This window comes from Abramis brama, assembly GCF_963993115.1.
Source record: "Abramis brama genome assembly, chromosome: 10".
Taxonomy (NCBI): Eukaryota; Metazoa; Chordata; class Actinopteri; order Cypriniformes; family Leuciscidae; genus Abramis; species Abramis brama.
The window spans coordinates 24,629,857-24,643,624 of NC_139972.1; the positions used below are offsets into that span (position 1 = coordinate 24,629,857).

The following is a 13,768-nucleotide window of genomic DNA, read 5'->3' on the forward strand; positions in this document are numbered from 1 at the left end:
CTCCCAGAGTGCGTTGCAGTTGGTCGTGAACACAGTCTGCAACATGAGCTGCAGCTCGGGCCGCATTCCCGCTGGGTGGCACATACGCTGAGCAAATTATAATATTGCCAAATTCCCTCGGGAGGTAAAAAGGTCTTAGAGAAATGCACAGCAGTTCAATATCAGGGCTGCACACAGTCTCTCTCACAGAATAGTTCCTGCACCAGCTGTCACTCACAAACACACAGATACCTCCTCCTCGACTTTCCCCCGAAGTTATATCCCTGTCTGCACGGACGAGGGAGAAACCCTCCAGCTCAATCGAGTTGGGGATGTCTTCGTGGAGCCAGGTCTCAGTTAATACCAGCAAGCCCACCTCACGGTATTCAAAACATACCCTCATGTTGATACGGAGCTCCTCCATTTTGTTTTTAAGAGAGCGAATATTGCTCAGGATCATACCGGGCAGTGGAGGTCTGCTGCCTCTCCAGCGGAGACGCTGTCGGGTCCCCCCACATCGACCTCTCTTCCGTAGTTTTCTGCGAAACGGCAGGATTTTAAATGCCTCGGGCAGGTTGAATAAATCCGCGGGCGGCGATGTTGTTGTTTTTGTGTAACGAAGGGACAACAGCGTGTCTCTGGAGTAGATAAGTGGTAGCCCGCCCTCCACATGGAAATGATTGGCACATCCTTAAAAGCTGCCATACAATCAGTGCCAGTAATAGTCCTTGTGCAAATAATCCAATGGTGCTCTGCTAAAAACTTCTAAAAACGGGTAAACAACAAACAAAGAAGTAAAGTAAAAAACAGCAGCAGCAGCACACGAGCACACGAGTCCGGGTCGCCAGCAGAGCAGCGCCACGTGGTATTATGTACGTTTTACATGCAGTACTTTTAGGAGTACACTTGCATAGCGTAATAGAAATCCTCAAAACTCCAGTTTTGATTTTGTGCATAATGTACAGCACACAATCCCAAATGCATTACCTTTTGAAGGCTTAGTTTGTTTTTGTTCAGAATGTAAACAGCTGAGTCCACTGCGGCAAGAGCCACCTTGGCCTTTGGATCTGTTCTGACCGTCACCTTAAACTCAGTTGCAGGTTTTATCTCAGCCATTGGATCAATTTCTACCTATACAAACAAAACGGTATGTGGAAACACTCGCTTCTAAACCAATATTTCACCATATTTAGATTCTGAATGATAAATCGTCTCTGCTGTACCTTGCCTTTGCAGACATCTTTCACATCGACCCACACAGAGTCAGCCACTATTTTTCCTTTTGGTGTAAAGCCTGTAAAATAGTAGGCGACCAGGCGAAAAGATAGCACCATTTCCACATTGAAGTTCACATTGATTGTTGTGATTTCAGTTCTTGGCACCCTCCCCACCTGTACAATTCGTCCTTTACTCCAAACCTGTTTGGGGAATTATTTATTTTTTAAATGATGGAAGACATTAGATTGAAGATAAAGCAAATCTGGTAAAGACCTATTTAAAAAATGACATCCAAGCTGATTGTTCTTAGTCTTACCATAAAATAAAAGAAAGTTGGTTTTCCTGAACCCTGAGGTGTAATGTCCCGTAATATGGCTTTTAAGTCTTCTCCAGGCTGTAGGAACTGTTTTTCCACTTCCAAACTAAGATAACTGTGTTCTTCAGCTTTTATTGCATCTTTTATTTTATTGTCATCTTTTTATCAAATTTATTTATGTATTTGTTTTTTACGAATTACCTCCTGGTCTCTCCCCTCGGCAAAAACCTGCAAAATAAGGACCATATTAAATGGACAGTCTCAGTCCTGGATGTTGATTGGTCAATACCAAAGCCACAAGGATACACATAAGGTTGATACTGTTGTTGACAGCAGATTTAAAACAAGGTCACTGTATATTGTGGCCACTTTGGAATGGTAATAAAGATATATCAAATATCATGTGAAATCTCACCGTTATAGCTAAATTCTTAGCCTGTGGTGGTATTTGAAAGGACATGGCTACATCTCCCATTTCATTTCCCCAGCCCTCATTGCTCAGAATCTGCTCTGGTGATCCTTTTATTCTAACAGTGGCTGTAAATTTCAAGTTTGGGACTCTTTGGCCATCTGGATATGTTGCAGTAGCCTTCAAAATAAATGCAGTAATCAAAAAATAATTTAATTTATTTGTGTATGCAGGTGTCATACTAACATACATTTTAAAGCCAGAGAGGGATAAAAATAACATATTTGAGTTAAACAATTATTTAGGCCACATACCAAAATGGAAAACATGCCACCCAGGGTGAAATATGTCTTGGTTTTTGACAGATCAACAACATATGATGTCACAATCTTCACAGAAGAACTTTCTGCTTCCTCTAGATTGCCACCTGCATAAAATAAGTCAAAATATTCATTGTGGTATGATTTTCAGTCATTTAACATATTTTAATACCCATCTGAGGATAAATAGTAACTTTAAGTAAATAAAATAATTGAATAATGACTGGTATACAATAAGACAATCAATATACTTTTTCACTTGTGATAACTAGAATTTATTTTATTACATACATTTCCTGATCTAATCATTAGGCTACTTTCCATTTATTACTTTTTTATTTTTCCAAAACCGAGACTGCAATATAAAGATAATATCCCTCTATATGGCCTTGAGTGTTATTTTTTGACGCTGTCTTTAAGACCTCAGTGAGTACTTCTGTATTTGTAGTGCCATCCTCTACCTACATAACAGAAGAATATAAACAAATAAGATGCAATAGGTGGCTCTTTGTGCATTTATATAGACGACTGGTTGATACTAGCTCAGTCTCAGGAAATGGCGGCACGGCATCGAGATGACGTGCTCGACCACATGAGGTGTTTGGGGCTGAGGCTCAATGCAAAAAAGAGCGTGCTCACTCCTGTCCAAAGGACGACATATTTAGGAGTAGTGTGGGACTCGGTCACGATGCGGGCACAACTGTCTCCTGCACGTATCGAGACGATTCTGACCATGGTGTCCACAATAAAGCTAGGCCAACGCATCCAACATGATACCTTTTGGCCTGCTGCACATGAGACAACTACAGTGGTGGATCAGAACCAAGGGGTTCTCCCCGAGGGGCAACCCTTTTCGCATGATCAAGGTTACGCGCAGGTACCTTCGTTCCTTGGTCATATGGAAGAAAGCTTGGTTCTTAGCCCAAGGTCCTGTGTTAGGAGCACCATGCCAGCGCAAGATATTGTCGACAGATGTGTCCTGCACAGGGTGGGGGGAGGTGATGGAGGGCCGCTCAACCCAGGGTCTGTGGAAGGAACATCATCTATCTTGGCACATAAACTGTCTAGAGATGTCAGCGGTACTGCTAGCCTTAAGGCACTTTCTCCCAGACCTCAGAGGCCATCATGTTCTGGAGAGAATAGACAATACGTCTGTGGTCTCGTATATAAACCATCAAGGGGGTCTGAGATCGCGCCCTCTGAAGACTCAAATTTCATCATTTAATGTTTTTAGTATCATTATTACTTTTTATTAATATTCATAATCAGTAGTATTATGTATCTCTTTTATACTTTTTATATACATTCATAATTATTTGTACCCATTGTATTTGTGAAGATGTGGGGGGAGAGAGACTTTGGGGGACTTTGAATGTGTGCTGGACTGAAATGTATATGCAGTGTTTCACCAAGCATAGCATAAGGGGAATACATTCCAACATTAATGGAAACCATATGTTCTTCTGCTGAATGTATGTGTTCCTATGGTGATGTAGTTTTTTTTCTTGGTCAGTGGTATAAAAATCAAGCCCTTTTGTCCGAAAATGAGGAAGAGATGGAAATGTAGAGAAGATGACTGAGAAGCTGAATTAGACCTTCGCTTGGTCCATTGTCTCTTCCTCCTATGTTTTATAAACCAAATAAATAAGAGATCTCTTGGCAAAATCACTGGTGTCTGTTTCCATGAAATCAAACAACAGGGGAAAGCAAGATTTTTAAGTCAACAATTTGGCGTCACGAACAGGATAGCATATCCAGGCATTTGTCTCAGTCATTCAGGTAAGACTTTTTTTTTATTCTTATAAAATAGTTTTAAGTCTGCCTGATGATTAGAGACAGTGACTGAAACTGCTTAAAAGAACTGTGTGATTTCAAGTACCAGTTGTTTTGCCAATGAATATAAGACATAGTATAATAAAAAATAAAAATAATTCAATTTAATTTGGCTTATTTAAATTCTCTGAAAAAGTAAACCTCTAAAATTATTTGATATGCTGGGATTGAGATGGATCTTTTTTAGAAAAAAGACCATTTAGTCAAAAATTTGGGAGAATTAGCTGTAAGACGGTTAAACTAGAAATTTGCTTGGTTTGGCACCGTTTGGTGTGAGGGGATATGGCGGGACTATAAAAACAAAGGCAGAGTAATCCCTAAAGTATACCCAGCACGGAAGATTCGTACTCAGAAGGAGGCGAGGAGGTGAAACACAAGCAATGCTTGATTGACATGAGCGGTTAAGTGTGGCGAGTCTGTTTAAAACGAAGGCAGGAAAAAACGAACCTCTCTTCTAGAGAGAACCGAGGTTACGTGAGTAACCAGTATCGTTCTCTTACGAGAGGTTCTCTCGTATTTGCGTAAGTTTAGCTTACGCTACGGGAACCCCATTGTCAACGCCGTGCGCGCCTTGCATCCACATATAACTCCCGGGAAGCCCGAGGAGCATAGAAGTAGAAGAACAGGTGGCCAGCGGGGCGGGCCAACACGTGTCCATAAGCACACATAGGGAAAAAATAGAGCGGCGTGGCCGGTCTATATATCACTGACATGCCCTAAAGTGCAGCTCGACCAGGAGAGCTAAATCGAGTAACTAGCCTGCGCACACATAAGCAGGACGTAGACCCGACTTAGACTGATAGAAGTTTAGCCTGCAGGGCGGGAACTTCCAGGTTATAGAACCTAACAAATGTAGAGGGGGAGGCCCAGCCCGCCGTAATACAAATGTCATGAATGGAAATTCCGCTGGACCATGCCCACGACGAGGCCATGCCTCTGGTGGAATGAGCCCGTATGCCCAAAGGGCACTGCAGGTCTTTGGACGCATAAGCTGCTGCAATAGCGTCCACTATCCATCTGGATAGCGTCTGTTTCGAGGCGGCGAGACCCTTGGTGCGCCCACCAAACGAGATAAAGAGCTGCTGGAGGGTTCAATCTCCTGGCCCCTCGGAGGAAGCGGGTAATGAGTTCATTTCTTCCCAATGCGCGGCCGCGCGCCGAGTCGGCGAACGCAGCAATCGCCGCAACATAAACCTTGAGCGTGGAGGGGGACCTGCCCGCGTCCAAGAGCTCTTGGAGGAAGTTCAAAACCTATGGAACCCCACAAGTTTGAGAATTCAGACTCTTTCCCGCGCACCATTTGTTAAACACTGACCATTTAGACGCATAGAGCCGCCTCGTCGAGGGAGCTCTGGACTGCACGATCGTGTTAACTACCCCTTCTGGCAGATCAACGAATATCCGTTGATTACCCACGCATGCAGAGACCAGTGCTCTGGATGGGGATGTAGAATTGAGCCTCGGGCTTGAGAGAGAAGGTCTCTCCTCACCGGAATCGGCCACGGGGCTGTTTCTGACAGCGCCGTCAGCTCTGGGAACCAAAACTGGTTCTCCCAGCGCGGGGCTATGAGGAGCACCGCGCAGCGCGTCTCCCTGATCTTCGCTATCACTTGTGGCAGCATTGAGATCGGGGGAAAAGCGTACAACGGGACGCTGGGCCAGACTTGGGCCAGCGCGTCCTCGCTCTTTGAGAAGAACCTCTGGCACTGAGCGTTCTCGCTCGTGGCGAAAAGGTCGACTTCTGCTTTGCCAAAGCGACGCCACAGCGTCTGGACTGTTTGGCCAGTCTTTTTCTCGTATGAAATTTCTCTTTTAGGGAGAGTGTGTGTCGCAGCGGCGAACACACACAGCATGTAAATACAAAGCATTTACAAACACAGTGAGAAAAAGGATATTGTCGCCGGATAGCTGAGCTGGCACGGCAGGCTGAAGGCGGCGAAGATTCGTCCGGCTTCCTCAGGCGCTGTCCTAAGCTGGCTCGGTGCTTTCTCGACGGCGGCGGCTTCTCTCGGAGAACAGCGATGCGAAGAGCTTCGCTGAAGAGACAGAAATCAGAGTTTTAGCCTCCGAGCCCTCCTTATATACGCTCTGAGGCCGCCCATTCTGGTGGGCTGTGACGCGCGAGGGCGCCCTCATTGGGAGTGACGTCACGCCGGGCTCACCGGTAGGCTAAAGCAGTTGCCGCGCGGCAGCCAATGAGCGCGCAGTATTGCCCGCTCTAGCTCTGCTAGCTGCCTGCTGCACTGCGTTGACAATAAATGAAAATTAAGAATAATTTTTGGCTTCAGTATCTCGAGAAAAAGATGACTTTTCCCGTAGCGTAAGCTAAACTTACGCAAATACGAGAGAACCTCTCGTAAGAGAACTCTAAAACACGGTAACACGCTGGAGTAATACAAGTAAAAATAGTTAGGATCGCGTGCATTTCAATTTTGACCGTAAAGCTGTTCAAATATTTGAGGATACTGATCCGAGTAAGCTTAAAGAAAAAAAAAAAAAAGGAAACAGAAAACAAAGAAATTAATCTGAGAGAAAATCCACAAATATTTTAAAAAAAGAAAAGAATGAAGAAAAAAACTGTTTTGAGTTAACTGGAAACTAAACAAAAATACTGAAAAACATTGAAGTTAACTTTTCTCTAAAATTTTCTTTTGTTCTGTGAAGTGAAAGAGAGGGAAAGAGAGTGAGGCAGCCCCTCCCTTTAGAATTTGCTCCATACCTTCACACACACATATACTGTAGTTTGGAGAAGGGAGGAAGAGAGAGAGAAGAAGGGCAGCCTCTGACACACACACATACATGCACATATGCATACACATACATACATAGGCTTGCAGTTCTGAGCGCACACACATACTGTAGTTTGGAAAGAGAGGGAGAGAGAAGCAGGGCAGTTCTGAGAACTCACACACACACACACACACACACACACAAACACACACACACATCCCTGCTGTTCTGAGCATGTCCTGATTTTGCCAAGTGGGAGCTGTCCTGAGACCAATATCTTTATGATCACTGTGATGGCCACAGCCATGGCCTCACAACCAGTCCAAAAGCGGTAACCTCATGCACTTATATTTTTCCTGAGTTTATGCGGTTTTTCTTTAGGATTAGTTTATATACTTTTTTATACACATTATACATTTGTTGCAAATATTTATTTAGTTACAAATAACTCACAGGACACATAGTTCATTTTACATACATTATACTTTATTTAGTTGACCATACAGAAGTATATTTTTGGGAGCGCGCACCATTAGTTGCTTTTGGATTGTCATTCTGTTTGTATAATTATTTGTTTCTGAGCTTACCAGTGTTGGATTCCACACCGGGAGAGATCCAGGAAGTCGGCTGGCTTAAAGGGGTGGCGCTTGGAGCAGGAGCAGCTTTATAGGGGAGGTGGCCTGATTGGACACTACCATTGTTTGTTATGTCCGGGGGAGGTGTAGCTCATTCTCTCCTTAGATATTTTGGGGTTTAGATTTATATTATATTGAGTATTTTTGTTGAGTTAAGGTTAAGTAAAAGTACATTTCTTTTGGAATAAGTTTTAGGTAGATTTTGCTGTTATTTGTAGTTTATGTAATAGTGTTATTGTTAGTCTTCCCCTGTGTGTCAAAATTGGTCTGATCAGCCAATATATAAGTCCCTGTTGTTTCTTGTGTTAGAGGTCAGTTGTATTTTTGAGTCTTTTATGTTCAGAGCTTTAGTTACTGTCTGTTTATTAGATTTTTTTTGTGGGCCCAAAATTTTATCTTTATTTTGTTATTATGATTTTTGGGAAATAAAAATTCGTATTTTTGAACTTCCCTTGTGACTCCTCTTGCTTAACTGCTTGGTCCCTGACAATCACCCTGGGACAACAACTGCCTCAGCCAATCAACGTTTATGATGTCATCACCGTGTGCCCCCCATCGAGTCCACCAAATGTAAAAAAACAAAACAAAACAAAAAACACAAAAGTTTCCTAAAATCTCTGTAAGTACGTTAGCATTTGCGCGTGACACTGACCATTCAACTTGGTCAGACAGTACAGTGTGATTCGCTGCGAGATCCAGGGAGAAACGTTTGAATTAGCTTATTTATTCTGATGTTGTCCTCAGACGATCATATGAATATGTTGACCTCAAGTCATCACTGGTTTATTCTGTAACATGATGTTGTCCTCAGACCATCATATGAATATGTTGACCTCAAGTCGTCACTGGTTTATTCTGTTACATGATGTTGTCCTCAGACCATCATATGAATATGTTGACCTCAAGTCGTCACTGGTTTATTCTGTTACATGATGTTGTCCTCAGACCATCATATGAATATGTTGGCCTCAAGTTGTCACTGGTTTATTCTGTGACATGATGTTGTCCTCAGACCATCATATGAATATGTTGACCTCAAGTCGTCACTGGTTTATTCTGTAACATGATGTTGTCCTCAGACCATCATATGAATATGTTGACCTCAAGTCATCACTGGTTTATTCTGTTACATGATGTTGTCCTCAGACCATCATATTAATATGTTGACCTCAAGTCGTCACTGATTTATTCTGTAACATGATGTTGTCCTCAGACCATCATATGAATATGTTGACCTCAAGTCGTCACTGGTTTATTCTGTTACATGATGTTGTCCTCAGACCATCATATGAATATGTTGACCTCAAGTCGTCACTGGTTTATTTTGTTACATGATGTTGTCCTCAGACCATCATATGAATATGTTGACCTCAAGTCGTCACTGGTTTATTCTGTTACATGATGTTGTCCTCAGACCATCATATGAATATTTTGACCTCAAGTCGGTTTATTCTGTTACATGATGTCGTCCTCAGACCATCATATGAATATTTTGATCTCAAGTCGGTTTATTCTGTTACATGATGTCGTCCTCAGACCATCATATGAATATTTTGACCTCAAGTCGGTTTATTCTGTAACATGATGTTGTTCTCAGACCATCATATGAATATGTTGACCTCAAGCCGTCACTGATTTATTCTGTAACATGATGTTGTCCTCAGACCATCATATGAATATGTTGACCTCAAGTCGTCACTGGTTTATTCTGTTACATGATGTTGTCCTCAGACCATCATATGAATATGTTGACCTCAAGTCGTCACTGGTTTATTCTGTTACATGATGTTGTCCTCAGACCATCATATGAATATGTTGACCTCAAGTCGTCACTGGTTTATTCTGTTACATAATGTTGTCCTCAGACCATCATATTAATATGTTGACCTCAAGTCATCACTGGTTTATTCTGTAACATGATGTTGTCCTCAGACCATCATATGAATATGTTGACCTCACTTCGTCACTGATTTATTCTGTAACATGATGTTGTCCTCAGACCATCATATGAATATGTTGACCAAGTCGTCACTGGTTTATTCTGTTACATGATGTTGTCCTCAGACCATCATATGAATATGTTGACCTCAAGTCGTCACTGGTTTATTCTGTTACATGATGTTGTCCTCAGACCATCATATGAATATTTTGACCTCAAGTCGGTTTATTCTGTTACATGATGTCGTCCTCAGACCATCATATGAATATTTTGATCTCAAGTCGGTTTATTCTGTTACATGATGTCGTCCTCAGACCATCATATGAATATTTTGACCTCAAGTCGGTTTATTCTGTAACATGATGTTGTTCTCAGACCATCATATGAATATGTTGACCTCAAGCCGTCACTGATTTATTCTGTAACATGATGTTGTCCTCAGACCATCATATGAATATGTTGACCTCAAGTCGTCACTGGTTTATTCTGTTACATGATGTTGTCCTCAGACCATCATATGAATATGTTGACCTCAAGTCGTCACTGGTTAATTCGAGTTAATTCCTCATTCATGCCCAGAGGATATAGACATTTTAGGTCAAAAATCCATTTGCACTTCCCTCTAAAAGTTTCAGTTCCATATTACCACCCCTGCGCGACCCATGTGCTCTCTAACTACGAAATTTAATTCCGAGATTGAATGGGATATCTCATATAACAGAATAAGAGGGATCATAATTTTTTTTATTTTAGGTCTGTCCTGAATAAGATATTTCACATAACAGATATTTACATATTGTCCTTAACACAAAATAATAGCTAAATTTATATTAATGACCCCGTTCAAAAGTTTACATAAGTACCCTTGCATTTTTTATGTTTTATACCATGGTCTGGGGGTGAATACTCGATTCTGATTGGCTGCAGGGTGTCCATTAAAAAGTGATAGAGGACACCTAGTAAAGGAGTTCTGGTGAAACTGACTGTTTACCGTTCAAAATTAATAAATAAATGCGCTGACTACATCAGCTGTGAGTAACCATAGCAACAGGCAGTCAACTGAAGGGTTCTATGAGCTGAGCGGACTATAAATATCACCGGTTGCTAAATGAAGCGTCTGTGTTTTCTTACAATACTAATAATACTACTACGTGTGACGTCACACGGTCGAACGGCTTGATTTGAGACAGGGGAAAACATAAGAAGATTAAAAAAAAAAACACTGGATGGATTTTTATCATTTTATGATGGTTGTGTACAGGCACTGCCAACACACATTTCAGTACAATCAACTTGTAAATGTGCATGTACCATTATATGACCCCTTTAATGGATGGACGATCTGACAGGATTAACATTAACGCAACCTCCGGTTGAGAAGCCTGCTCTACACCTGCCCGATAGAGAAACTGAGCGTAAAGAGAAACTGAGGGCATATACATCTTTAGATGCCTGTAACTATGTGCTGAATGGCCACGTACAAGACTTGTGTGGTACGATCCGCAGTTCTGCCTAGCCAGCGCCAAAGCCAGAAGACGACAATGTAAAGAGTGACATTACGGTGCAATTTTAATTATGTGAATATTTTCTTGACATAAAAATTCCAGATACAGCATATTCATTTTTTAACTATGTATTTGATTACCCTTTCTTACCAGGTTCTTCAAAAAGCCTAGTCCCAATCAATCAAAACAATGTATACAATCATAGATGATTCACAAATAATCACAATAATTTAGAAAACATTATGCGAAAAAAAAGTAAAATTGGAGCCTGTACTCTGTCGATTCTTGAACCCAACACAACAAGATGACATTTAATAATAATAATAATAGTAATTTAAGCTCCTTATTATGTAGTCGAATCTGTGCTGGTTTGTATTGGCCGCCTCCAGTTTTCACTGTTTTGCCTCCAGCTAACGCTGTGACGTAACTGTGACGTCGGCGCAAAAGGGGTCTATAGGCCTTAATGACTTTAGTATAATCAATCAAGAACATGACATTCTCAGTACACTAACTGCACACACTAGGGTTGAGGTCTATGTCGAGGATTACCTTTATGACCTATAAATTCAGTTTTTACACTAATAACACTAAACAACATGATTTTCCTTGTCCATTTTTACAGGAACATGAATTCAAGAAAAAAGCTGAGATGTTTCACTGCCAATTTAAGAACTTGAAAGATGTCTGCAAGTACTTTAGGAACCACTGGGAGCCAATTGGTCATCTGTGGTCTAACTTCGGAAGATGTTATAAGCATGGAGACTCTGAAACAAAATCTAATAGAACGGTATACATTTTTATGCATGTTCACCTAATTATTTATTAGTGGGCTAGCTGAAAGCTAGCACGGTGTTTTGCATATTTTTTTAATTTGTTAGAGTACATTGTAATTTTTTTAAACCTGTTGCTGCTCCTCAATCAACATACTGATCTATATGCTTTTATTTCCTTATAGCTTCTTCCACCGTTTAAAATACCAATTCCTCTGTGGCATCCGGAATCGTAGATTGGATCATTTGATTGATGTGCTACTGAACAAGACTGACAAGTACTTCAACATAATACAGGATTTGCAGTCTGCTGGGAGAGTCTTTAACCCTCTGGATTGTAAAATGGAAGAAATAAAGAAGTCTGCCCAGAGGATGCTAGACAATGGTTGGGCCACAGCAGTTACTGCAGCTTCAACAGAAACATACATATACAATGTTCCATCAGAAAATAATCCACATGTAGTTTACTGTGTATGCCCCGCAGAGCAGTTCTGCAGTTGTCTCGCTGGTACAAGTGGACGTACATGTAAGCATCTCATTTTATTAAGTCTTCTCACTTGTGGTGATGGTGAGACCTTTCCAGATATGGGGCCCTATCTTGCACCCAGCGCAATTGACTTTGTACACTGACGCATGTATCATTCCTATTTTGCACCCGCGCAAAGCGCGCTTTTCCCTCCACAGAAGCACGTCGCTAAACTAGGGAATGAACTTGCGCTCCCTGGGCGGTTCAGCGCAAAAAAGGAGGCGTGTTCCGGCGCAAACGTTCCTTCATGCTATTTTGCAGGTTTAGAAAACAATTGCGCCACTAACCAGGAAAAAATAGTTTAAAGTCAGTGGCGCGTTGCGCATGTTATTCATATGCTATTTTAAGGGCGCATACTTGGCCATAATCAATGTAGCGTGTGCACAACGCGCATACACTTTGATTCTCTCATCTACACAGAAGCAGCAGTTTTCATTTTTGCAAATCATACATTATTATGATAGATAGATAGATAGATAGATAGATATATAGATAGATAGATAGATAGATAGACAATTTATTATAAAGCATACATCTAGCTTACACATTTACCCAAATTATCATACGCCTTTTTAACCGAAGTTAATTTGGGTGGGTTTCTCCATCCCCAACGTCCCTGACGAGAGCGTTGCTCTCCTTGGCTGTGAACCGCTCCTGGCGCGCGTCTGGCAAATCCGCCGTTATAATAGGAATCCGCTTTAGAACAAAGCGCGTCTGCTCTTAAAGGGAATGTGAGATGACGCTCTGATTGGTTTATTTCACGTTACGCCCAAACCACACCTATGAATAATGAAGCTACTTCAGACCAACCCATTTTAGATTTGCGCCTGGCGCAAGAGTCATTTATCCCGCTGGGAAAATAGCAACAGCGCCAAGACCCGCCCACAAAGTTACTTGCGCTTTGCGCTTTGACACTTGCGTTTCAGATCGTTAAAATAGGGCCCATGGACACACAACTGCAAGCCCATGCCAACAACTTGATTCAAAAGAATAAGTATAGCATTTCTACAAAGCCTAAAAAAACAGTAGAGGTTGAAAGCTTATTTGGAAGAGCAGTATCAAAACCATGTATAGTGACGAATGTATGTGACTGCTGTACTTTCTCATATCATAAAAAATGTGCTTGTCTACTACTTGCAAAGGGACTTTTAAATGAGATGAGTGAGACGACATCAAAACATGCAATTAACATTTCAGTGGAGCCTATACAGGATGAAATTGCAGATGAAGATAGGCATAGTACAACTATCAGGAAACTGGAAAGCATATTGAAGACTCTACAGACATGGGAGAGAATTCCTGAGGACATTGCCCATAAAGTCAATGAACTAGAAGTGCAAACAAAGGAAGAAAATATAAACTTTAAAAGATTTGTGCGACAAGTCACGTAAAATACGCCCACTATTTGCAAACAGAAAAAGAAACACTGACAGAAACACTGCCTCAGAGACGAGGACATATGTCACATTAAGTTTTCCTATTAAATCAAGAAGAAAACACAGAGCAATCAGTGGTCCAAAAAGATAATACAAATAAGGTTTGAAAAGTACTTTTTATTCAAATGCAGTTTTGCCATTTTATCAAACGT

At 41.3% G+C, this 13,768-nt stretch overlaps 2 long non-coding RNA genes across 2 annotated transcripts; both read right to left on the reverse strand.

Annotated features, from left to right (window-relative positions):
* Nucleotides 1-972: 972 nt before the first annotated feature.
* On the reverse strand, nucleotides 973-1,646 carry LOC311091206. The gene is made up of 3 exons (XR_014608020.1): nucleotides 1,514-1,646; nucleotides 1,203-1,397; nucleotides 973-1,110 (listed from the first exon to the last, which is right to left on the reverse strand). It is a non-coding gene; the product is annotated as an uncharacterized lncRNA (long non-coding RNA).
* LOC311091208 lies at nucleotides 1,643-2,356 on the reverse strand. Its single transcript, XR_014608022.1, has 3 exons — nucleotides 2,237-2,356; nucleotides 1,929-2,102; nucleotides 1,643-1,741 (listed from the first exon to the last, which is right to left on the reverse strand). It is a non-coding gene; the product is annotated as an uncharacterized lncRNA (long non-coding RNA).
* Between the last annotated feature and the right edge of the window lie 11,412 nt (nucleotides 2,357-13,768).